The 23,990-nt window shown below is 42.0% G+C and overlaps 1 protein-coding gene across 10 annotated transcripts in view; it reads right to left on the minus strand.

Annotated features, from left to right (window-relative positions):
* TGFBR3 (transforming growth factor beta receptor 3) overlaps nt 1–23,451 on the minus strand; it is a 199,732-nt gene extending 176,281 nt beyond the window's left edge. For 3 of the 10 annotated variants that reach the window (XM_036857784.1, XM_036857774.1, XM_036857700.1), the window contains exon 1: nt 23,124–23,450. The gene's annotated coding sequence lies outside the window, so the exon portion shown is untranslated. Of the gene's footprint in view, nt 1–10,104; nt 10,231–15,508; nt 15,741–23,123 lie in introns of all 10 variants that reach the window. The other 7 variants (XM_036857738.1, XM_036857743.1, XM_036857763.1 and 4 more) reach the window with 5 other exon arrangements.
* Nucleotides 23,452–23,990: the final 539 nt, after the last annotated feature.

Here is a 23,990-nt window from a genome sequence, read left to right on the forward strand (position 1 = left end):
ATCCTCCTATGGCCCTAAAGGTCACGTCATTTAGACACTCCAAAGTATTTCCAGCCTTATCTCGTTGAGCCTGGCACAACCCATAAAAGTTGCAATTCAACAAATGTTTACTGAGCACCTACTATGTTCCAGGCATTGTGTAAGGACATGATTCCTGTCAACAGGAAAAAAAATTATCCAACAACTGGATAAAAGTATAAAGACCCTGCCTGATCTAAGCCCTGGGCAAGGCAAGATCTCAGAGTTTCTAGGACCCACCTCAAACAGCTAGAGATCGCAGCCTTGTTACTCTCACCCAGAAAATTGCATCCCCAGAACCAGTTTGCTACCTTTAGAGACAAAGCCAGTTTGGGCACTTGTAGATACAGTATAAAAATATAAAAACAATGGAAAAATGAGTTTCTAATCAAATGGTCTTAGTTCACCGCATCAAGTGTTAAGAGAAAGATATTTAAAATGGTTCCCTGTAGTAGTAACACTAATGACCCCTGAGAAGGAGAGAAACAGGATGATTGGGGGACAGTGGTGGGAGGGGGCAGGAACCTTTTCACTGAACTCCCATTTGGGTTTTACAAGTATTACCTACCCAGAAATAACAATAAAGTTCTAATTTCAAAAATAATTTTTAGATATGTTTTAAAACTAAACTATTACATATGCAGGAGGCACTGCAGTTCAATCTTGGTATGACAGTGATTTTAAAAGCCTAGTGTGAGTAAATACAGATTATGATGGCAGTTAAAGGTCTGCCTAGGTGTGGATCCACTCTGCCACCTACCAAATGGGTGATGTTGACCAGAATACTCTTCATGCATGAAACTATCCTATGGACTGTTGTGAGGATTAAAGGAGTTAATATATATACATTGCTTACAACAGTGCCTAGCACATAATAGGCAATGAATAAATGTTAGCTATTATTATCATGCTTGTCCATTCCCTTTGAGGTGTATTTACACCAAGAAAGTGGAGAAATTAGGGTGTGATTATTCACATAATTCTTAGCTACTGGAAAACCAGTTTAGTCTTTTGTTTGCTGCTAAATAAACACTGCAATGGACACAAAAAAGAGATAAGCTAAAGAGTGGAATCACTAAGAGAAAAAAATTGCCAGTCAAATTGAGGCACAATCCATTGGTGGCACAATGGTCTTATCTCAAAAACTGACTAAATTATAGACACAATTTTGGACACCATAAAATTGACTTCAATCATCCCCTGAAGTCCAACATTTCTGTCACAATAATTCCACATCACCTCAGATGTAATGGAAGTCTCTTCTGTTAACCTAAAAGTCAATGACAGCAAAGAGAATTTGTCCCTATTTTTTTCCCTTCGAAAAATTAGATTTCCTGGGCTTCCCTGGTGGCGCAGTGGTTAAGAATACGCCTGCCAATGCAGGGGACACGGGTTCAAGCCCTGGTCCAGGAAGATCCCACGTGCGCGGAGCAACGAAGCCCGTGCGCCACAATTACTGAGCCTGCGCTCTAGAGCCCGCGAGCCACAACTACTGAAGCCCGTGCGCCTAGAGCCCGTGCTCCGCAACAAGAGAAGCCACCACAATGAGAAACCCGAGCACCGCAATGAAGAATAGCCCCCGCTCGCCGCAACTAGAGAAAAGCCCGCGCACAGCCAACGAAGACCCAACACAGCCAAAAATTAATTAATTTTAAATTTAATTTTTTTTAAAAATTAAATTTCCTGAATGGATCAATAAGAAAAACTCTAAAAGAATATGCTATTTCGGGCTTCCCTGGTGGCGCAGTGGTTGAGAGTCTGCCTGCCAATGCAGGGGACGCGGGTTCGAGCCCTGGTCTGGGAAGATCCCATATGCCGCGGAGCAGCTGGGCCCGTGAGCCACAATTACTGAGCCTGCACGTCTGGAGCCTGTGCTCCGCAACGGGAGAGGCCGCGATGGTGAGAGGCCCGTGCACCGCGATGAAGAGTGGCCCCCGCTTGCCACAACTAGAGAAAGCCCTCGCAAAGAAACGAAGACCCAACACAGCCATACATACATACATACATACATAAATAAAAAGAATGTAAGCAGACAAGAATAGCATTAAAAAAATAAAAATTTAAAAAAATTTAAAAAAAAAAATTAAAAAAAAAAAAAAAAAAAAAGAATATGCTATTTCAACAAATGCTAAGGGCAACTTAGCAAAACCCTGTAAGGAGATTTCAGAAGAAGACGACTTCCCAGAGGATTTTTATGGTGCGCACAAACTATATAACCAGCAGGAGGCTTGTGGGAATATTTAATGAGCTTGTGTCACCCCCTGCCCGCAGCTGCAGAGGCTCTGTGGAGCTGTGCATGTTAATCTGGGGCTTAAATCAGGTCTGAATGAACCTGTGAAAAAGAAAGGCAAACGGTTCTATTAAAAATATAGACTGCAAATTGCTGACAAGAATATTGGGTAATTATTAAAATGCAGCAATTACTGATATAATAGAGCCAAGCTAAACAGTTTGATGCCCAAAGGCAAACCACAGCAAGTTTACACCGGATCTTAAAACATCTCCAAGGAAGTCCAAGACAAGTTGAAACTTACACAGTGCTGCTTCAAACAAAGAGGGAGCTTTTCTTGTTTTAGCTTAAAAGTCCCTCCCTAATGTAACTTGTTCAAAAAGAAAATAAACTGCAGAGAGTTTTTGTCTAATCTTCCCAATGTGGTGACAGGATCCTAAGGCGGAGGAGAATAAAAAAAGGAAGCATGTCGTTCCATTCAGTGGAACTCCAGTTTTGGCCAAGACTTGCATATGTCAGCGCCTTAACACACGACTTAGGGATCAGTTCCCCAACCAGAAGAATGCAGGATGATCAAAGGCTTCGGAAAAGTTGCCGATCTTGAATAAAACTAGGGAAACACAAACTCTTCTCCTTCTCTGAGGTTATATCACACTCAGTCTGCAAAGACCAGGGACTCGCCGCTCTGGTTTTCTGAGCTCACTGTATCTCTTTGGACTTTAAGAACTAAATGCTTCCTTTAGAATATAAATAGGGTACTCTGAAATCTTGAAAGAACAATTTGGGGTCTACTGTGTAGTAGTCATTTCGCCCACATTTCAAAGTAATGTATTCCATTCAAAGGGTACCAGAACTTATAGTATCCGCAAATGAACAGAATACAATTCTGAGTGGGACTTTAACGGATTTTTTAAAAAAAGAATGTGATACTAATTCTTCTAATTTCCCCTGTGTCTATGTCTATTTCTAAGGCCATTAAACTGTGTGCTGCCCCACATTCTCTAGTTATCCAACAGAATTCACAGGGAAAGACCAGGATAAGCTGAAAACCCCCACCCAAACAAGTCCCAGAAACCATCACGGGTTAAACTAATGTTCAAAAGGAATTGGTTGGGAACAGTATTCCCTGGGTTGACCAGGATGTTTTTTAAAGAGAAAATCTTGCTCTATCTTAGTGGAAAAATGTGGTGAAATGATGTCTGGCAATAGGCTAAAAGCCAGCAGGAAAAATTGCTAACTTCCCCTTAGATGGCTAACACAGTGGCTATGAACATGAGATTATTCAAAATCAGAACTTAAATTAGCTTCCAGCCAATCAATTTCTCAATTAAAAGAATTAGCATGCTAAAGATAACATGAACAGCTTTTAAAGTTAGAAGAAGTCAACAGGATTCATGGATGAAGAGGAGCCCAATCTCCAAGCCCAGCACTTGCCCCAAATAATAAGGCAGAGTCAAGACTAGAAACCAGGTCTTTCCATGACCAGCACCCTAGCTTGCAGTTCCAGGTCTGTTGCCACAAACTAGGAATCATTTTCTCTCCCTCCATACTCAATCTCTGGAAACAGAATGTTTTTTCCAAGAGAGGGGGAAGCCTGCCATGGCTGCCACCAGACATTGGTACTTCCATGTTGACATATGTACTCTGCACAAATCATTACTGATCACAAACTGTGACTTGACTTCAGGACTGTGGGTGGCGGCTATAATAAATAAACAATCCTTGGTGATGTTGTATGACTCAAGTTCTGTGAAGATGAAGCACAAATCTTTGCATAATCATATCTTAACACTAAGACTGTTTAGCCCCCAACAAGGAAAATATTCAACATATGTGAAGATCTTAAAGACAGAGATATAATGAGTGGAATAAAAAAATGGCCATTCCCTAAACTCAAATAGTAAATAACACCTGATTTTCTGGTACCTTCAATATGAAAAGGTTTTCTAGCAGATCATTACATTGTTTCTAGTCTGCCATTTAAGTGAATTTTTTTGAGAAAGGTATACTGTTAAGTCTGCAAATGGTTAAATAAAAGCTGGTAGAAGAATTGTTCTGATGGATATTCAACATGTTATTCAGGGGATTTAGAAAAGAGGCAGGATGGAGGACATCAATATCTAGCTTGGCAGCTGGTAAAAAGGGGTGTGCAACATGTAGAACAGATACTGTTGTTTGTCTGATGACATTTGGATGCCCTTTAAGACTTGTACACAGAGGGAGCAAAGCCACCTTACTGAGTCGCAACTCTCAGATTTCTTTACCACAAAGAGAAACTAGCTAATTCCAAATCCCCATTTTCAGACCGATTTGGCACAAAGAGGAGAAAAATCCTGGATTTGGATAAGAAATCTTTGGAATTGCATCTAAGTACAATCAATATTCAATAAATATTTACTACTAGGAGCCAGGCACTGTTGAAGATATCAAGGATATAGCAGTAAAAAAAAAAAGGAGCCAAAAATCCTGCCCTCATGGTGCTTATATTCTAGTAAAAGTAACACCATTTACTACATTAGGCAAGATATTTAATTTCCTGAGCTTCATTTCTCCCTTCAGTAAATCTTTATTTATTGCTTACCCCATGCCAGGCAATGGGAATATAACGGCCATGAAAAGAGACATGTTCTTTTACCCTCATGGGCTTAAAGTGTGGTGGGATAAACACAAATATGTAATTATACACTATGATAAGGGCCCTAAAGAAAAGGTATCCACAACCTGAAGGATAAGCAGAGATTTAAAAGCTCTGGTGAAGGATGACATTACAGTAGAGGAACCATTACAGGTCACTGATGCTGAAGGGAGCATGGCTGCAAAGTCAAAGGGAAAAGAGAGGAATAGGTTCAAGAAAGAGTTTAAGCAGGAAAGTGGAATGATCCGATTAGGTTTTTAAAGTTTCCCTGGTACAGGCACTATGGAAAACAGTATGGAGGTTCCTCAAAAAATTAAAAATAGAACTACCATATCATCCAGCAATTCCACGTCTGGGTATATATCTAAAGGAAGTTAAATCACTGTGCTAAAGAGATATCTACAAACCCATGTTCACTGCAGCATTGTTTACAATAGCCAAGACATGGAAACAACTTAAGTGTCCACTGACGAATGAATGGATAAAGTAAATGTGGTATGTACACAGTGGAATATTACTCGGCCATAAAAAAGAAGGAAATCCTGCCATTTGCGACAACATAGATGGACCTTATGAGCATTATGCTAAGAGAAATAAGTCAGACAGAGAAAGGCAAATACTGTAGGACACAATTATACGTAGAATCTAAAAAACTGAACTCTTAGAAACAGAGAACAGATTGGTATTGCCAGAGGTGGGGGTGAGGGGTGGGAGAAATAGGTGAAGGTAGTCAAAAGGTACAAACTTCCAGTTATAAGATAAATAAGTTCTGGGGATGTAATGTACAACATGACGACTAGAGTTAACGATACTGTATTGTATATTTTAAAGTCGCTAAGAGAATAAATCTTAAAAGTTAACACAAGTAGGGAATTCCCTGGTGGTCCAGTGGTTAGGACTCCATACTTCCACTGCAGTGGGCACGGGTTCAACCCCTGGTCGGGGAACTAAGATCCCGCATGCCGCATGATGCAGCCAAAAAAAATGTTAACATGAGTAAAAAAAAATTAACTATGTGAGGTAATGGATGTTAACTAAACTTACTGTGGTGATCGTTTTTCAATATATACATACATCAAATCACTATGTTGTATTTTATGCAATGCTATGTGTGAATTATATCTCAATAAAACTGAAAAAAAATTTTAATTAAAAATAAATAACAATTTCCCTGGGTACCATGTGGAGAAGAGAATGAAGAGAGCCCACAGTGCTTGGATGTTCAGTTAAGACTGACAGCAGGTCAGATAAGAAAGGTGGTTTGGATCAGAATGGAGCCTCAGTTTCTTCATCTGTAAGAAAATAAACTAACCTTACCTACATCACAGGGCCATTACAAGAATCAAATGAAACTGTACACATAACAGCATAAAAGCTATCATGACTTAATCATTAGCAGGCTATCTCTACCAAAGAGAATTATTATCCTGAAGCCTAAGAAAGTCCCAATATTCTATAGCTGCCAGTGGAAGGGGAAAAAAAAGGAGGATTACTCTTGAACTACCTATACTTGTGGATAAAAATTCCACATGAAGACCCAGTAAAGGAAGGCAGGAAGCACAGAGGGTACAAGATGTGCAGAGAAACTGGGCTCTGCTCTCCCCTGCCCCCCTAGGACCTGGCCCACCCTCACTCCTGTTGGTTACAGAGAGTATAACCAACACATCTCTGGCCCCAGCATCCTTAGTTTTCTTGGGGCTGACCTTCAGTCAGTCCTTAACAGCCCTCTGTCTATCCCAAGCACAGCAGACCTCACTGCCCAAGGAAAATACAGCAAAAAGTGGAGGGTGGGCATGTACACATCTCACAAGGCTGTGAAGACCAGGTTTTGTTCAAGTTCACAAACTAGGACAGATTTTATTTCTTTCTTTATTTCTTTATTTATTTTTCGGTGAGTTAGGTCTTCACTGCTGCGCCCAGGCTTTCTCTAGTTGCAGCGAGCGGGAGCTACTCTTCGTTGTGGTGCACGGGCTTCTCATTGCGGTGGCTTCTCTTGTTGCGGAGCATGGGTTCTAGGCGTGTGGGCTTCGTTAGCTGTAGCACACGGGCTCAGTAGTTGCGGCTCATGGGCTCTAGAGCCCCAGCTCAGTAGTTGTGGCACACGGGCTTAGTTGCTCCGCGGCATGTGGGATCTTCCCGGACCAGGGCTTGAACCCGTGTCCCCTGCGTTGGCAGGTGGATTCTTAACCACTGCGCCACCAGGGAAGTAGGACAGATTTTTTTACCCACCCTTGCAGTATTCCAGGAACTACCTTTCACATTTAATATTTCTGCATCCAAAGATTTTCGTTGCTTATAATTTTAAGCTAGAATTAATAGAGAACGATTCTTGGGGTTCCAAACCTGGCTCACCCAGATGTCTTACACTGGACAAGTCTTTTAGCCTCCAACCCCCCTAATCTGTAAAACAGCAATGATATTTTGATTGTAATATATGAGACAGAACATGGGCATGATACCTAAAACAACACCTGGCCCACACAGTACATTTTTTAAAAATAATAGTCATTGCAGTCATTATGATTAAAATACATCTAGTCTGTCAAAAAAAAACCAAGCAAACTACCAGTAACAAGATAATATAAATAACAGTTTACATCAAAGTTTGTATTCATTTTAGGATTAGACTTTGTCATCTAGAATTTCAAAACTTCCCTTCATCACCAAAAAATAATGATTCCAAACCTAATATAAGATATTAATCCTAAAGATAGCCCTAATATTGCAATGCTGTTCCCAAAGGGTAGTAAAGCTGCTGCCTCAACAGCTCTGGTGTTAAGTTACAGGGATGTGGCTGCATGGCCCTCCTCAATTCTACCTTATGATTCCCAAATTAGCTTCAGGGGTTTAGCCAGGGGGCTGCCACCAAACTAACCCAGCTGCCTAGAGAAAGGAATCAGCTATCACCAAAAGGGCTTATTAAATCACAAAGCTGCAATTATTCCACCAAAGTCAGCACAGCTGAATAGTCTCAGGCCCTAGGAAGCACCAAGCCATTAAAAAAAGCTTTGGGGAAAAAAATTTAAAAATAAAAATAAAATAAAACAAAAAAAAAAGGCTTTGGGGAAGCTACACCTTCTAGACCTCCAATAGACTATTTTGTACAATATATACTAATTTACTAAAATATCTGATTCACATCTTTATTTATATTTGCAGGGATTCTGCAAATATATGAATTCAGAATAAACACTCCAGCAACAGACTATTTTACTAATCACAATTAAGCACATTTTTTTATTCCTCTCACTGACTTCCAATATAAAATTCTTTCTCTTGGGTGGGGTAATCCCTCAACAGATACATTTCAATCACTTAACTGATATATTTGGTAAGGAAAGGGCTCAGCAGCCCAGGCATTGTGAAACATTAAGAATTAAAACAAAAGAATTAAGATGGTTGCCCACTGCGGTCAGGATAAAGACCAAAACACTCTGCGTGGTTGCTGGGTGTTGCCAACTTAGTCCCACCTCATCTTCTGCATTGTCTCCAGCCATGCTCGCCTTAATTCAGTTTTACACAAGGGCCAAGCCCTTGCTTCCAGAAGCGATGTTCACATTTTGCAACTCAATGACCCTTCATGGTCCCCCTAATATGGTCAATTTCAAACATCTTCAAGGCCTCAGGTCTTTGTATAAGCATTACTTCTTTAAGGAGGCCTCCTCTGATTCTCTCCAAGCAGAACGTAGTGCAATTCAACCCTGTTGGTAAATCTCCATGTAATTATTTCCTTCCGGGTATGGTTTTCGCACTCATCTGTTCACTCCAGAAAGAGGGATGACAGTCTCCCTGGCTCACTTGGCATATAGTAGGCATCCAATGAAGGTACCATATGGATCGCAAGTATAAAATACTATCTTGTACATTACAATGAGAAACAGTATGAAAAGATGGTGAATTATCAGAACATTTCTCAATAATAAATGATACGCCAACAAGTAAGAGTTGTATATAAGAAAGAACCTACACCTCTGGCAGCCTCAAAGGGACAAGAGAGGCAAGAATTCTGGCATCAACATGTGTTACAAGCTCAGACAAGTCACTTCATTTGGGGCTTTAATTGCTTCATCTCTAATATGAAGAGATTAAACAAGAAAGCCTTTTATTCTCTACCTTACTTATGATTGCCGTTATAAGGACTAACAACTAATCTTGAATCTCTCCTATAAAATGAAACTTCAAACACACTTGTGGAAATTTGAAATGCATGATCATGTAATGGCTAGCAGGAATGACAACAAAACTAGAAAGTATTATCCCAAAAAAACATTCAACTTGACAGTGTAAGTGTAAATAAAATACTAATACTACATTAGCTATTTTTAACACACAACTTACAGAAACAAAAAATTGTTTAATGAATTATCTTACAAGCAATGCAAGCAACCACAAAACCTGAATTTTGTCAGATTTGCCCATTTCATCAAAACTGCCATCTTTATTCCACTCCTCCAACTCCACGAACTCTATTCGTTCCCCTCACCTCATTCCAAAAGCCACTTCTGAACAATCCCAGCCCACTGTAAACACTGTCTCCTTAACATCTTGTGTATGATTTGTTCCATGTTATCTTCTGCTCAGAGCCAAGTCAGAATGTTAGAAATAGATAACATGTACTCCAAGCCTTTAATTTTGCAGATTAGCAAACCAAGAATTAGAAAGGCTCGATGACTGGTCCACTGATACACAACTTGTAAGTAGCACAGCCAAGACTTATCCACAGGCTGCTTTGTAATTATTCTGTGGTAATTCCCGTGTTTCTACAACATTCGCCTTCCGACTAGAGGCTAACACCCTGCTTTCTTCTTCTGACCTCACAAAACATCTCAGTTAACATCTACTGAACACCTACACTGTTTTTCACAATTTCTCATTTCAACCTCTCAACAACCCAAGGAGACAGATGTCCTTAACTCCACTTCATAGTGAGAAAAGTGAGGCTTAAGATGCTAAACCACCCCCAAGGTCACCACCTAATAAATCCTGGCACAAGGATTTGAGCCCAGGTCTGTCTGATTCTACCTATGCTCTTAACCACTACAAACAGGAGCTCCTCCACTATGGACACCAATCAGGCCCTGCACAGACATTCACTTTCTGATAGGGGCAGTCTGATTAGATCTGACATAAAGGATAAGTTATTTTGTTTCGAAACCACGGAGGCAAGGCTCAATCAGCAGTTTTATTTTACTTCATTTATTCATTATTTATTAGCACCTACCATGTGCCAGGCACTGTTCAGGGAGCTGGGGACACAGCAGTGAACTAAACATGACACTGTTTTCATGGAGTTTACCTTCTAATGAGAGACATTATATATTTATAATGTGTCAAATGGTGGTAAATCCTGTGAAGGAAAAATAAAGCAGGTTAAAGAGAAAGAATGATGAGAGGAGAAATGTTATTTTAGATAGGGTGGTCAGGGAACGTGTGATATTGTGACTTATAAGAAATAGGTATTTGGTCTTCATCCTGTTTCTGGCACAAAGCTCTTAAAACCTTTGGAATTTCCTAAGTGACAAGAGAGATAAAGGTGTCTTTTGTTATGTTAATGAGGTCAGTTTTAGACCCCACCTAAAGATGGGGGGTGGCCGTCAGGAGAACTAACCACGTGATTAGAGGATCATCGGAAATTTTAGTCCCACCCCCTACCCCTACCCATCCTCGGGAGATTACCAGTGGCCAATGATTTGATCAATTGTGCCTATGTGAAGACGCTTCCATAAGAATCCAAAAGGACAAGGTCCAGAGAGCTTCTGGTTGGTGAACACAAGGAGGTGCTGGGAGAGTGGGGCACCTGGAGAGGGCATGGAAGCTCTGCGCCCCTTTCCCACATACTTTGCCCTTTGCATCTCTTTCATCTAGCTGTTCCTGACTTATATCCTTTTATAATAAAGTGGTGATCTAATAAGTAAAATCTTTCTCTGAGTTCTGTGAGCTGCTCTTAGCAAACTAATCAAATCCAAGGTGGGGTCATGGGAATCTCTGATTTATAGCCAGCCTGGTCAGAAGTACAGGTAACAATGTGGACCTGAGACTGGGACTGGTGTCTGAAGTCCAAGGAGGAGGTCCTGGGAACCTCCAATCTGCAGCCAGTGGGTCAAAATCCCAGGTAATAACCTGGGCTTTTGACTGGTGAATGAAGTGGACAGTGGTCTTTGAGTCCTTAGCCTGTGGAAGATGATGCTATCTCTGGGTGGACAGTAGATAGTGTCAGAGCTGAGACGCTGCCAGTGTCTGAGAATTGCTTGCTGGTGTGGAGGGAACACACTCCCCCGAAGTGGGATCGGTGACCAGAACCCTTTTTAGAAGGACTCTCAGATGAGGTGACATTTGAGCACAGAGATGAGAGGCAGAGCTATGCATATCTGAAGGAAAAGCATCCGAGGCAGTGGGGATAACAAGTGCAAAGGCCCTGCACTGACAGCATGCTTGGTGTGTTCTGGGAGCAGACTACAGTACAGTATAGTATAGTGGAAAGGGGGGGGACCCAGCCTACCTGGGTTCAAACCTCTGCTCTGCCTCTTTCCAGTGGTGTAACTGTGGGCAACTCGATAAACACCTCCATGCCTCGTCTATAAAGTAGAGATAATGATTCTATTTCCCTAATGGGGTTGTTATGAGGATTAAGTAAGTTAATAACATATAAAGCACTTAATACCTCATATGTTCTTAGGGTTCAGGAAATGGTAGCTTTGATTTTTAACTAGGTCATTGACAACAACTCCATTCGAGACAATTTACTTTCAATTTGATGGTTTTGAATCCCAGGGTTAAATTATGCTGCAGCTTTGTACATGGCCAATAACATCCTACTAAGCCTCTGACTTCCTTGGCTGGGCTTCCTGTCCTGATGAGGAGGGCTCTGTAGGAACCATACTGATGTTATCACAAAAAGAGAGGGGGGCTAATGCCTCTACCATCACTGTTACACTAACATAAATGAGCTCTACACCCAACTCAACCCCCATCCGCAAGAACTGGAGGCTTCAGAAGTATAATTTACCACCCCTTGGATTTAAGTCATTGGTTTCAAAGGACCAGATCCCCACCAGCACCACTGAGAGAAGCAAGTGGTAGTTTCTTTTTTTTTTTTCTTTTTGGCCACACCTCAAGGCATGTGGAACTTCCCCAACCAGGGATGGAACCCGTGCCCCCTGCAGTGGGAGCGCGGAGGTCTTAGCCACTGGGCCGCCAGGGAAGTCCACAAGTGGTAATTTCAACTGCTGTCTTGAAGAGGGTTAAAACCTCTCTGCAAAATTAAGACAGTAATTTAATTTTTAAAAAATCCTTTCTCCAATGTCCTTTTTGTCTAAACTAAACATTTCTTTTCAAAGAAATAAGAACATCAAAGCAAAACTTAAGAGTCTGGCCTGGCAGTCTCCAGACTGTTCCTTAGAGCACAGCCCCAAAGCAACTCTAGAAGGTCCGGTGAGCAGCCCTGTAGATGGGCCTAGAGCCAAGGGAAGATGTCAGGACCACAAGGAAATTCTGCTCCTCTGCCCCATACCCTCTCCCCCAGCTCTTTTCTTTAATGCTGTGTTTACTTTTCATCTTTGCAGTCCGATGGGTTAAAGGGCAAACCACAGGCAGAGAGAAACCACAGCAAGCCCTAGCCTTTTAGAGGTAAAATGGGAGTCTTCCCAAACCACTTTTAAGGCTGAGGAGAACCCACAGTTGCTGCTTCAAGTCAGACAATTAAAGATCAAGTCAGACAATTAAAGAGATCAGTGTTCTAGTCTGACAGGTCTATAACGAGGCTTTTTAAAAATCAGATTCTCCTTCTAGACATATCTGATGGTTTTCCCTTTTTAATGCCATAAATGTACATTTAACTGGATTTATAAGAAATCCACAAATCTTGCTTCTTCTCATTTATTTATTCATCCAACAAATATTTATCTAGTGCCTGCTCAGTCAGTGCAGGACTCTTCCAGGTGTGAGGATTCAACAGGGAATAAAACATGTAAAAATCCCTGCCCTTGTGGAGCTTACATTCTAGTCAGGGGAGACCGACTATTAACAAGATATATAATTATATGTGAGGTAGAGATAAATGCTAAGAAAACAAACAAAGCAGAGAAGAGAGAAAGGAAGTATTTGGGAGTCTTTGTTTTTTTTGTTTTGAGTAAGGACCTACAAGAAATGAGCTCTGTAGAAAACCATAATTCAAAAAGACACATGCACCCCAATGTTCATTGCAGCACTATTTACAACAGCCAGGTCATGGAAGCAACCTACATGCCCATCGACAGACAAATGGATAAAGAAGATGTGGTACATACATATAATGGAATATTACTCAGCTATAAAAAGGAATGAAATTGGGTCATTTCTAGAAATGTGGATGGATCTAGAGACTGTCATACAGAGTGAAGTAAGTCAGAAAGAGAAAAACAAATATCATAGATTAACGCATATATGTGGAACCCAGAAAAATGGTACAGATGAACCGGTTTGCAGGACAGAAATTGAGACACAGATGTAGAGAACAAACGTATGGACACCAAGGGGGAAAGTGGCGGGGGAGGTGGTGGTGGTGTGATGAATTGGGAGATTGGGATTGACATGTATACACTGATGTGTATAAAATGGATGACTAATAAGAACCTGCTGTATAAAATAATAAATAAAATTAAAAACAAAAAAAAAAGAAAAGAGCTCTGTAGATATTTGGGAGAAAAACAGTCCAAGCAAAGAAAACAGCACATGCAAAGGCCCTGAGACAGAGTGTGTCTAGTATGAGGAAGGTAAAGCAGGTCAAGCAGCTGGAGCAGAGTAAACAAGCCAGAAAGCAGAAGAGTGAGGTCAAAGAGGTAACAGGCAAGGGAGTCACCGGCTGGTTGTACAGGGCTTTATGGATCATTATAAGGATTTGGGGTTTTACTCTGAGAAAGACAGGAACAAAAGAGTGTTTTAATCAGAGGAATAACAGCATCTGACTTAGGTTTTATCAGGGCCATTCTGGCTACTGGGTGGAGAATACTGCAGAGGGGCAGAGGGAAGCACTACTCCCAGCTGTGCAGTCTTGGGCAGACCACCTAACCTCTCTGTACCTGGTTATCCTCCTCTTTAGAGGGACCTGAAAATTCTCTTCAGAAATAATTCTCATTTCTAAGCCCCAATCTAATGCTAAACTCTATGATTCTGAGCTGATTATTTCCTTTGTCTTTTCTACAAAAAGTTACAATTTATATCAGCTGTAAACTTGATCTTTCCCCCAAGCTTTAACAGAAATGGAACCAAGTTGAAGAATTCAATTTGATAACATGTATGTCATGCCCATGCCACACACCTAGGATACAAAGATAGTAAGACTCAATCCTGCTCTAGAAGTCTACAATCTGGCAGAAGAAGAAAGTAAGTTCTCACGAGGCAGCAGGAGAAACGCTGCAAGAGAAACACAGGGAGGAAGCAACCAACCACCTGCCAGGAAGAGCCATGTGAAGCTTCACCAGAAAAGCTGACCATGGAGATAGCCTGGATGAGTAAGCAGGGGGCCACAAGGAAGGAGGGAAAGGAGGGGATGCTAGAGAAGAGACCGGTACTGAAGAAACAGGGCATGAGAGCACAGAGCGTGCTCTGGAAACCATAAGGAGTCTGGTATGAACACAGTGAGGTTCGCAGAAGAAGTGAAGGAATGATGGCTGAAAAAGTGGGCTGAGCTACATTGTAAATAACCAGACATCCCATGCCAAGGATAATGGAACAGCAGACACTTTTAAAACGTAAGAAAAGAAAACACAGATCTGTATTTTAGAAGGTACCAATCATGATGGATGAACAATTTGAGATAGAGATGCTGAAGCCTGGAAAACCACCTGGAGTACGTCTGCAGTAGTCCAGGTGAGATGATGATTTGGAAATGGAGAAGAAAATGTCAATTGCAGGGTTTGACCTACAGGCCTATTTTGCCAATTCCTACGCTAGAGCTAAGATTGGTGTTTACATGTTAAAATGATGGAGAAAAGTCAAAGGAATAATAATACGTCATGATAAGTTGAAAATTATATGAAATTCTAATTTCTGTGTCCATAAATAAAGTTTCCTGGAACTCGGGGGAAAAAAAGAAAAATGCCAGTTGAGATCTGCTAAAGGTAACACACCATGGGATTTGCGGGATTCAGCTGGGGGAAGTCAGCGAAAGGAAACGGAGTATGCCTGAGGCTCCTAGCTTGATAACTGGTGCCACTTACTGACATGGGAAATAAAGGAGTTGAGACTGGGGACCACAGAGAAATTGTATGTCGGATTTGGGACTTAGTTCTAACAGTAAAACCTACAGAATAGCCAGGTAGCTGCTGGAAATAGGGCATAGCGTATAAAACTGGGAGTTACTGGCATAGACGAGGCCACTGAGGCATGGAAACATGAGCCACTTTAAAACCGAGGAGAGGAGGGAAAGGGCAGATGCAAGCTGGAGAACGCCGACCCGCACCGAGCCAGCACTGAGAAGGAAAACTGAAGACAGATCGGGCAGGAAATGGGGAAAACCAGGACAAGTAGTTCCCGGAAACCAAGGTAATAAAACGTGGGGGGGGGGGGAGAGTAAAGCAGCAAATGCACCAAAGAGAGGACAATGAAGATGCTGACTGAAAACAAGCACGGAATTTTGCACTTCGCACCTTTTCTGGCGCCCGCCCATCATGGGTCACGGTGCAGTGGGCGTGGGAGCCCGCCTGCCGCAGGCCGAGTTGTTAACCCGAGGTGAGAAGAAAAGAGCCAATAGCTGCACACCACTGGCCCCGACGGACTACGTTGTTATCAAAGATTCTGTACCATCAGGAAAGTTTTATTCAGCACTCTGGAGGTGTAAGGTGTGAGAAACAGGAACTAGGATCTGTTGGTGGTGATCTTCTGGCGGTAGAAAGGAGATTTCTTAGTTAACACCTGGGTCTCATGGGACCACTAATCCTGAAACTAGCAGCAGGCTTTATTTAAGAAAGGCTAGTTGCTTCCGACAAGTGCTGAGGACAGTATCTTCACCCACACATCATCCAACTCCCAGTTAGGCTTCTCACCTCTGATTCTTCTCACACTAGCATCGCTAGTCTTTCTCCCCGAGCAGAGTAATGCTAATCCACAGGGACTACATCTCCGTTTGAAGCATAGTATAAAGTATAACAAAAAACCATAGCATCAACTACCTGGTATGATGCTGGAAGCCCATAACCGGGCACCATTCAGACAGGAAAAGGCTTTACCAGTATTACCAGCTGGGTCCCAAAACACTGAGACCAAGCCCCTCAGTCTCCGCAGAAGCTGCCTAACTGCTCTTCTGTTTGCTCTCTGAGAAACAAAAAGGAGCTGAAGGAGGGAGAGTCTTTAATCCTAAAATTATTCTTAATTTCCAATATAGAATGCTTGAAAAACATTTGAAAACCAACAGAATAACTACAGATTTTTTAAAAACGTGCATCTATGGTCCTTTCTCCTTTACCCTCTGAAAAAAAGCAACCCAACCCCCAAATGATCATTTTTCTTGGCTTAATTTCCCTATTTTTGTGATTTATAATTGGAAACAGGCTGTTTTTTCCTGGCTTCAGAGAACAGGATCTTCAGAGTTAAAAGAGTTGCCAACTACAGAACCTCAACCTTAGCAAAATTTCTTTTGCAAATCTATTACCTGTATAACTACTTGAAATAAATATATTAATTCCAAAGAAAACATTTAAATGCTTATTATTATGCAAAAGTGAATTTTCTCCTAATAAATTAGACACTCCCCTCTCTCTCCTAGCCTCCCTACTCAGTTAAGCTAAGTGGGACCCTGCTGTGTGTTCAGTTATCTCCCATTTGAACATTACCAAAGCCTTACCCAACAACGTATCTATATATGATACTTTCTGGAAGTGTTTCTTTTTTTTTTTTTTTTTTTGGTTTTTTTGTTTGTTTGTTTTTATTTAGTAGAACTGCCTCTACATGAAACCTCCCTGTTTGCCCACACACTGAATGAAATTAAAACCTTGAATATCATAGAGAGCAGCCACTCTAATAATGAAATAAAGATGCCTCAAACTGAAAAAGGCATAAGTACCAAAAAAAAAAAAAAAAATTAAAATGTATCAAGTAGGTCATCCTTCCCCTGGCTCCTGTGTCAAAAACATGATTCATCCAATGGCTGCACAGCATTGTAATGGATAAGTATGAGGGACTCAAAACAAAAAGGCAGGTGCTACATATTTTTTCGTGATTCACATGGTATATTATGAATACACAACAAGTAACTATAAAGACACAAAAATAAGAAAACTAAGAGGAATGTCTGCTCAGAAAGGCTTTGACAAAAAGAGATAGACCAGCAATAGTAAACATGCCCATTTAGAAGATCAGAAACTTCTCCCACACACATAGGGAAGACCTTACACTGCAGTGATGCAAAATGTATGTAATGAGTCAATGGTGCTTTCCCTCGAAGTTGAATTTCATGTGCCAGCCAACTGCACAAAGTAGAATATAACCAAATGAGACGTTTATTCTTTATGGACACTTAGAAGGAGAGTTTTGTGTTTGAGTATGTTTTGTTTTAAAGAAAAAAAAAAAACAGAAAAGAGATAACTCAAAACAACACAGGGAGTATCACACAAAAGTACTTAGGGTACCACATGAACACAGGGTTTTGAGACTGGAATCTAAGTATTTCACCCCAAATAACCTTCCAAGTATTAAAAAAAAAGCAACATTCTGCTCCAGCAATCATCATGCAGTTAATTATGAAATGAAATTTGCAAAGAGCCACCAGTGTATTTTTCCATCCAATGACCAATTTCATATGTCAAAACACATAAATTACTAAAAATGCTAACTGAATTATACTCCCAAAAGGGAATTTTTTCACACACCAAATGAAATTAAGTATTCATCAAGTTTCCATTAATAAAATAGTATAATAAGAATTTAAAAAAAGAACTCCAAAGTTCTGCTAGACCCTCCACCTGGTCCACTTGGTGTTCTTACCCATCACTGGTGGTTAGTCATCATGCCTGTAAACTCCAGAGCTTCTCCCAGGGCAATCTGATCACAGGAAAACTCAAGGACTAGGATCTGTAAAGACTATTTTCTAAAGATCATTTTTTTTCAGGGACTAATCAACTTAAATGTGTTTTTACAAATGGTCCATCTGCAAATTCAAACAAAAACCTGACCTTCAGCATGTACCAGAAAAATGAATTATGTGCTTGGAAGGACATAACAAACAGCACCCAATTCTTCCTTCTTCTGCAAACAGCACCAAATTCTGAAGTCCCCTTTCTCCCAGAGCCCAGTGCCCTAGAGGTAGGGAAAGTATATGCTTCTGGATTACCATCCTTTTCCTTAAAGTGAAGACAGAGCTAACACTTCAGACTTGATTCTAAATTATTACTGTGGCAACAATTTAACATTAAATCCTAAAAATGAACTTTTATATCACTCTGAGTCCTCTTCCCAGACTTGCAGCTTTCAGCATTAAAGGAATTACCAGCGCTAACAACAGACTCTAATCTTTTTTTTCCTATAATTATCTTAAACAAGAGATATCAGGATAGCCTAAGGGCGTGCTTCTGGAGCCCATGTTTCAGACCTTCAGGGATAATCTCAATTTTAAATATGGTCTCCATCCCTCATACCCCTACTTGTCAGCCTATTAAGTCTTGCTGTTTGGCCTGGAAAACTGAAGAATAAAACAAGTAAAATAAGGTCCAAATAAGAGGGGCCTCAACACAGAAATTTTATGAATGTTGCTTCAAACACTAAATACTGCACACATCTTGGTTGAGAAATAAAAATTTCTCCCTAAGAGAAGGAAGAATGCTCAGAAATCTGTGCTAAATCTTAAAACTTTGCAGAGAAAATAAATCTCAATGTCAGTTAACAAACAAATGTGCTATTTCAAAAGATATAAAAGAAGTCTAGAAGTGGACAGAGCCCAGGAAATGGACCCAAATCCTTTTTTGTAAGGCACTTCCAAGCTCTGTTGATTTATTTCTGCTTTACTAGAAACCAAACAAATTAGCAAAAGCTTGTGTTTTATGAAATGCTACAAAAAGACAATGCTATCATTCCAAGTGTTACTCTGAAGATGTGGAACCAGAGAAATTACTGCCATGAATCTTGGTGCAGTAATTTTCTTCCAAAGCCACAAATGCCTTAGATTCACTCTTTCATATTCCAAACTATCCATGTTCCTAAAGGCAATATAAGATTGCTTTTAAGTTAAAGACCCTTAAAAACATTATCTAACTTGAGTCATGCAAAGTTCAAAAAGTAGTTAACATTTTTTAAGTTTCAAAATTTCAAAAGAAGTTGAAAAACATAAGAAAAACACTCCAGTGGACAGACTGAAACAGTGATAAAATCATTTTCAAAATAACTGTTGAGTAAAAAAAAAAAAGGAAAAACACGAAGACTGTCCTCATTAACTAATGAACCTGACGATTATAATTAGTTTTTGTCCAATAGCAATGAAAGAAGAAAAAAAAAAATACATTTTCAAAATGGATTATCAAGAACAGGGGTAATTTTAAATGACCACAGAGCAAATTCATCCATGAAAAATATTACAGCAATGTTAACAGTTAGCAGTCATCCTCTAAATTTTAACGGTTCTGTCTGTTAAGCTTAAGATGTAAAGTCAGGAATTTCCACAAATTTATGATCCCAAGAAATTGGTCATCACTTAGGTACTAAAGAAGTCAGCAAAGATCACCTTCTTAGTACTCAAAGGACATTTGAGTTCCCTAGGCACTTAGGCCCAGAGCAGGCCCTCAGAAAAGCAAGAGTCACCTGACTTTTACAAGATACAATCAAGTTTGCATGCAAAAAAGAAAGATTAATTCCTTTGAGTCTTCAAAAGAATGGGACAATAGTTCTCTTTAAGCAAAAAATTTTGAATGTGTATAGGCTTTCCTAAGCCCTAGGAAGCCTTAAGGTCTCCTGCTATCAGAGGACTGAAAGAGGATGGTTAATTTGCCAACTCCAACACCAGGAACCTTAAGCCTATTAGGGAGTTGGGGCCTGATAAATGTTTGCTGAATAAGTAAACTAGATGAGACCCTGGAAGACTAAATTAGACTCTAAACAAAATGCTACTCTGAAGTGTAACTGCAATGCTGAGATTTAGAAAGAAAGAACTAAATTTGAAAGGTATTTTAAAATAAGGTCCACGTGCTTCCCTGGTGGCACAATGGTTAGGAATCCGCCTGCCAGTGCAGGGGACATGGGTTCGAGCCCTGGTCTGGGAGGATCCCACATGCTGCGGAGCAACTAAGCCCATGCGCCACAACTACTGAGGCTGCACTCTAGAGCCCGTGCTCCTCAACAGGAGAAGCCACCACAGTGAGAAGCCCGCGCACCGCAACAAAGACCCAACGCAGCCAAAAATAAATAAATAAATAAGTAAGTAAATAAAAGAAAACGAATAATAAAAAATAAAATAAAATAGGATCCACCTGACCCTTAACTTGGTAAATAAAGTTAAGTCCCTCCTACCTGATACTCAAGAAACAAGAAAGGAAACTGGCCTACAAAATTCAGACAAAGATTGAAAACCTTTTTTAAAAGTCAGTTTAACTGTTTTTGCAAGCATGCTAATTCCTAAATATGGTTTATATATTTATCTATAGACACACTGCATCTATATTAAACAAATATGATACTTCTGAACTATTGCCATACTAAAATACAAGCCTCTGAAAAATGCACTGGAATAGAAATGCTGTTACTCAGCATAACAATCCCTTATTGTCTTGCACTCAGATGTTAATGAAAAATGATAATGACAGGATTGTGAGTACACCAACCTCCCTGAGAACAAAATTCACTATATCCAGTTTTCTACAAAAGACAAATGAGCATCATTACAAAGGATTCACAATGGATCTCTCCAGACTCCCAGTTCTCCTAATCTGAAATATCATTCAAAGTACACAAAATTATTTTACATATGCCTCTTAAGGAAAACAAATGGCAATAAACTGTGTGTGTACTTAATATCTGTCCGGACACCAGAGAGTTCTTGACATATATCCAACATATAGGCCCTGTCCTCAAAGTCATTCTTAACAGTAATCAGTTGAAACTAAACCCAGTTCTCCATAGTCAACTCAGAAGGCAACTTGGTTATTTTTTGCTAGATAAAGCCACAACATTGTCCATTCCTGAAATGTATGTTTAATACTCTAAAAACTGGTTTAGGTGCCTAATGGACATCAATACATAGTGTGTTATGCTCCCCCTATTGGTTAATATTCAACATAACAATGAATTCCCCAGGGGCTGCCTTTGAAGTGCTGGGGTTCAAAAGTAAGTTGGTGATTTTTATGTTTAAAAACATGAGCTGGATCAACAGTTGTTAAGCAAGCTGCCATGTAATGGTCAGATTCCATCAAAACAGGAAAAATTAAAGTTGACAAATGACAAAGACAAACTGAAGAGCTGAAAACATGCTGAAGCCTTGAAACACTAAACAATGCAGAATTAAAGCCAAAAGCAGAGAACATCAAGAAACAGAGCAACATCCTTTAGCTGACACAATGGCATGAAATCAATTTCATTTTAATAGCCCTTAAGGGGGTAAGAATTATTTCCCTGCCTCCTGTGCCAACCCCAAGCTGTTTCCTAAGGAAGCCAAGTAACACTGACCAACGATGTCCGGAGAATTAATAAAAGAAATGAAGATGAAAGATCCGAATTAATTAATACAAATCAGAGTTCTATGTATAATTACTTGGAGTCAGTTTCAGAGGAGTTGTAATTTGGCGCCCCCCTGGGCAGATCACCTAAATTGATCACAGATACCTGATTTGTGTTTCAAGAGATTTGTGTTCAACTCAAATGGGAAGCTGCAGGATGGGAGAAGACGCCTGGACTCACTGCACACAAATCTGACTGCACTTGCTGCTCTCTGCTGAGTGACTAAGCTAGCCCTGGAGTCAGACAGAACTAACAGTTGTGTAATAGCTTGGGCAAGTAACTAACCTCTAGTGTCTTACCTGTAAAATAGGGCTATTAATAGTGTTTTTTCCAGAGGGTTGGTGTAACGATTAAGTGCCCGTATTAGGAGAGTGTCTGGCACAGAGTTTGAGCCCAATAAACGTGAGCTATTATTATTACCGGAAATTAATAGCTAATTTCACACTGAAGTACCTGTTTGCAATCTAAAGTACCATTTCAGAAAAATTAAAAGGTCTTGACATGTACTTTGCTACTTGTACAGACTTCTCTCCTCCCAAACCGCTCGCTTACTTCTCTTGGAAGGGATGCGGAGTTCAGAAAAAGCCTGGTGCCCTATCTCAGTCTGTCATTCCTACCATCCCGTACCCTCCCTGCTCTTCTCGTCCCCACTGGGCTCAGGACAAGCACCGCTAATAGCCATGCAGCGCTTGCTCGGCGCCGGGCACTGCTCTAGTACTTTATATATTTTAAATCATTCAATCCTCACAGTAACCTTATGAGGCCAATACTGTTATTATTCCCATTTCACAGCTAAGAGAAATTCCCATTTCTCTCAGCTCTTTTTGTAGGCACATTAAGTTCTACTGTCAAGGTAATTCAAGCTTGACAAGCCGGTTCCCTACACTAAATGATTCTGGAAAGTGGGGCAAACGCCCTAATAAGAACAAGACTGCAAGAAGATTCTCCTAGCAACAGTCCAAGTTTCCAGCGTATTCTAACCAAATAAACTGGCTAAGGTGGCTAGTAAGTTAACGCGGGAAGGAGGATTCTCTGCGGGGCTCCGAGCTGCAGCGCTCGGAGCCTCCAGCACAGCACCCCGAGGGCGCGGCCCGCAGGGAGCGTAGCTCACGTCGGTGCTCGAGTCCCGGGGCCGCAGCTTCTGCAACGGCAACTGCGTGCAAACCCACAACAAATCTCTCCCACCGACGCTGTCACGAGCGCAGTGGGAAGTGGCCAGCGCGCCCCGCGGAGGTCAGAAGAAACCGCGGAAAGGAAGAGTGAGGGCAGGCGCGGAGTAGATGTCTTCGCCAGCACAGTGCAGCGCCCCGAGCGCTGCCCATCCCGGGGCGGCCGCTGCCCACGCACCTCGGAGTGCAAACACTAACAGACCAACGCCGCCCCCACAAGCCCGGGGGTCCGGGCGGCCGGAGCGACCCCCGGCCGGGAAACAGGCGCGTACCCCCTCGCAACGCCGACAGGCACCGCGCAGCCTGCAGAGCCCTCGGCCGGAACGGGTGCTGGGCTAGCGGTGCGGCCAAGGGCGTCCCGGCGCCGTCGGCAGTGCCGCGGGGCCGAGCCGGCGCGTACCTTGGAGGCGATATGTCAAGCGGAGATCCACCCGCCACAAGCTGGAGGAAAGCAGAGCGAAGTTTCCCCGCCCCGCGCCCGGCGGCGGCGAGCTCCGGCAGCTGCTGCGCCGCGGCGCAACTACGCCATCCGGACCCGCCGGGGACTTTCTCCTCCTGCAGGGAGCTCAGGGAATCGCGCAGGGAAAGTGGCCGGGCACGAGAGCCGCCGACTTCCCTCCCTCACTCACTGGGAAGAGGAAAGCGCCGCTCGGCGTCCCCGAAACCCTCGATTACCCCCATCAGGCCGACCCAGCGCACTCGCTCCCCCTCACACGCGCGGGCGGGGACGGGCAGGACGCCACAGCAATCAGCGTGCGGGGGGAAGGGCGCTCCTCCTCCGCCGTCCCCCCCGGAGCTCCGGGCCGCCGAGAAACTCCTCCTCCCGCCGCCCGCCTCCTCTCTCTCTCTCCTCCCCCTTTTCCTCTCAGGCTGACGGATGAACCCCGAGCGCTGCCACAGCTTGCCTTTCCCTTCGGACCGCGGAGGGAGGGAGAGGAGGGGAGTACCGGGAACTGCGGGGCTGCTGTGCGCCCTGGCTGGGGCGTCGGGTGGGGGTCCCAGTCGTCGGGGAAGAGCCGGATTGGGGCGTGGGGGGGGGCGGGTGGAACGTGGGCGCGAGCTGCAGGGATTCCCTCCCTTAAACTAGGTCCTTCCCACTTTTCAGGGCACTCTGGAAGAGTTGGGTTATTTGGTTCCCTCCGTCTTGATCTAAAAATTCTAAAACCTCCAGTAATCTGAACACGCCCTCTTGCCCACTCGCTAGCAAAAGTCCCCACGCACACATTCATTCTGTCCCTGGTTGTTTTCCCACCTCCAATGCTGTTTG

This window comes from Balaenoptera musculus, chromosome 1, assembly GCF_009873245.2.
Source record: "Balaenoptera musculus isolate JJ_BM4_2016_0621 chromosome 1, mBalMus1.pri.v3, whole genome shotgun sequence".
NCBI lineage: Eukaryota > Metazoa > Chordata > Mammalia > Artiodactyla > Balaenopteridae > Balaenoptera > Balaenoptera musculus.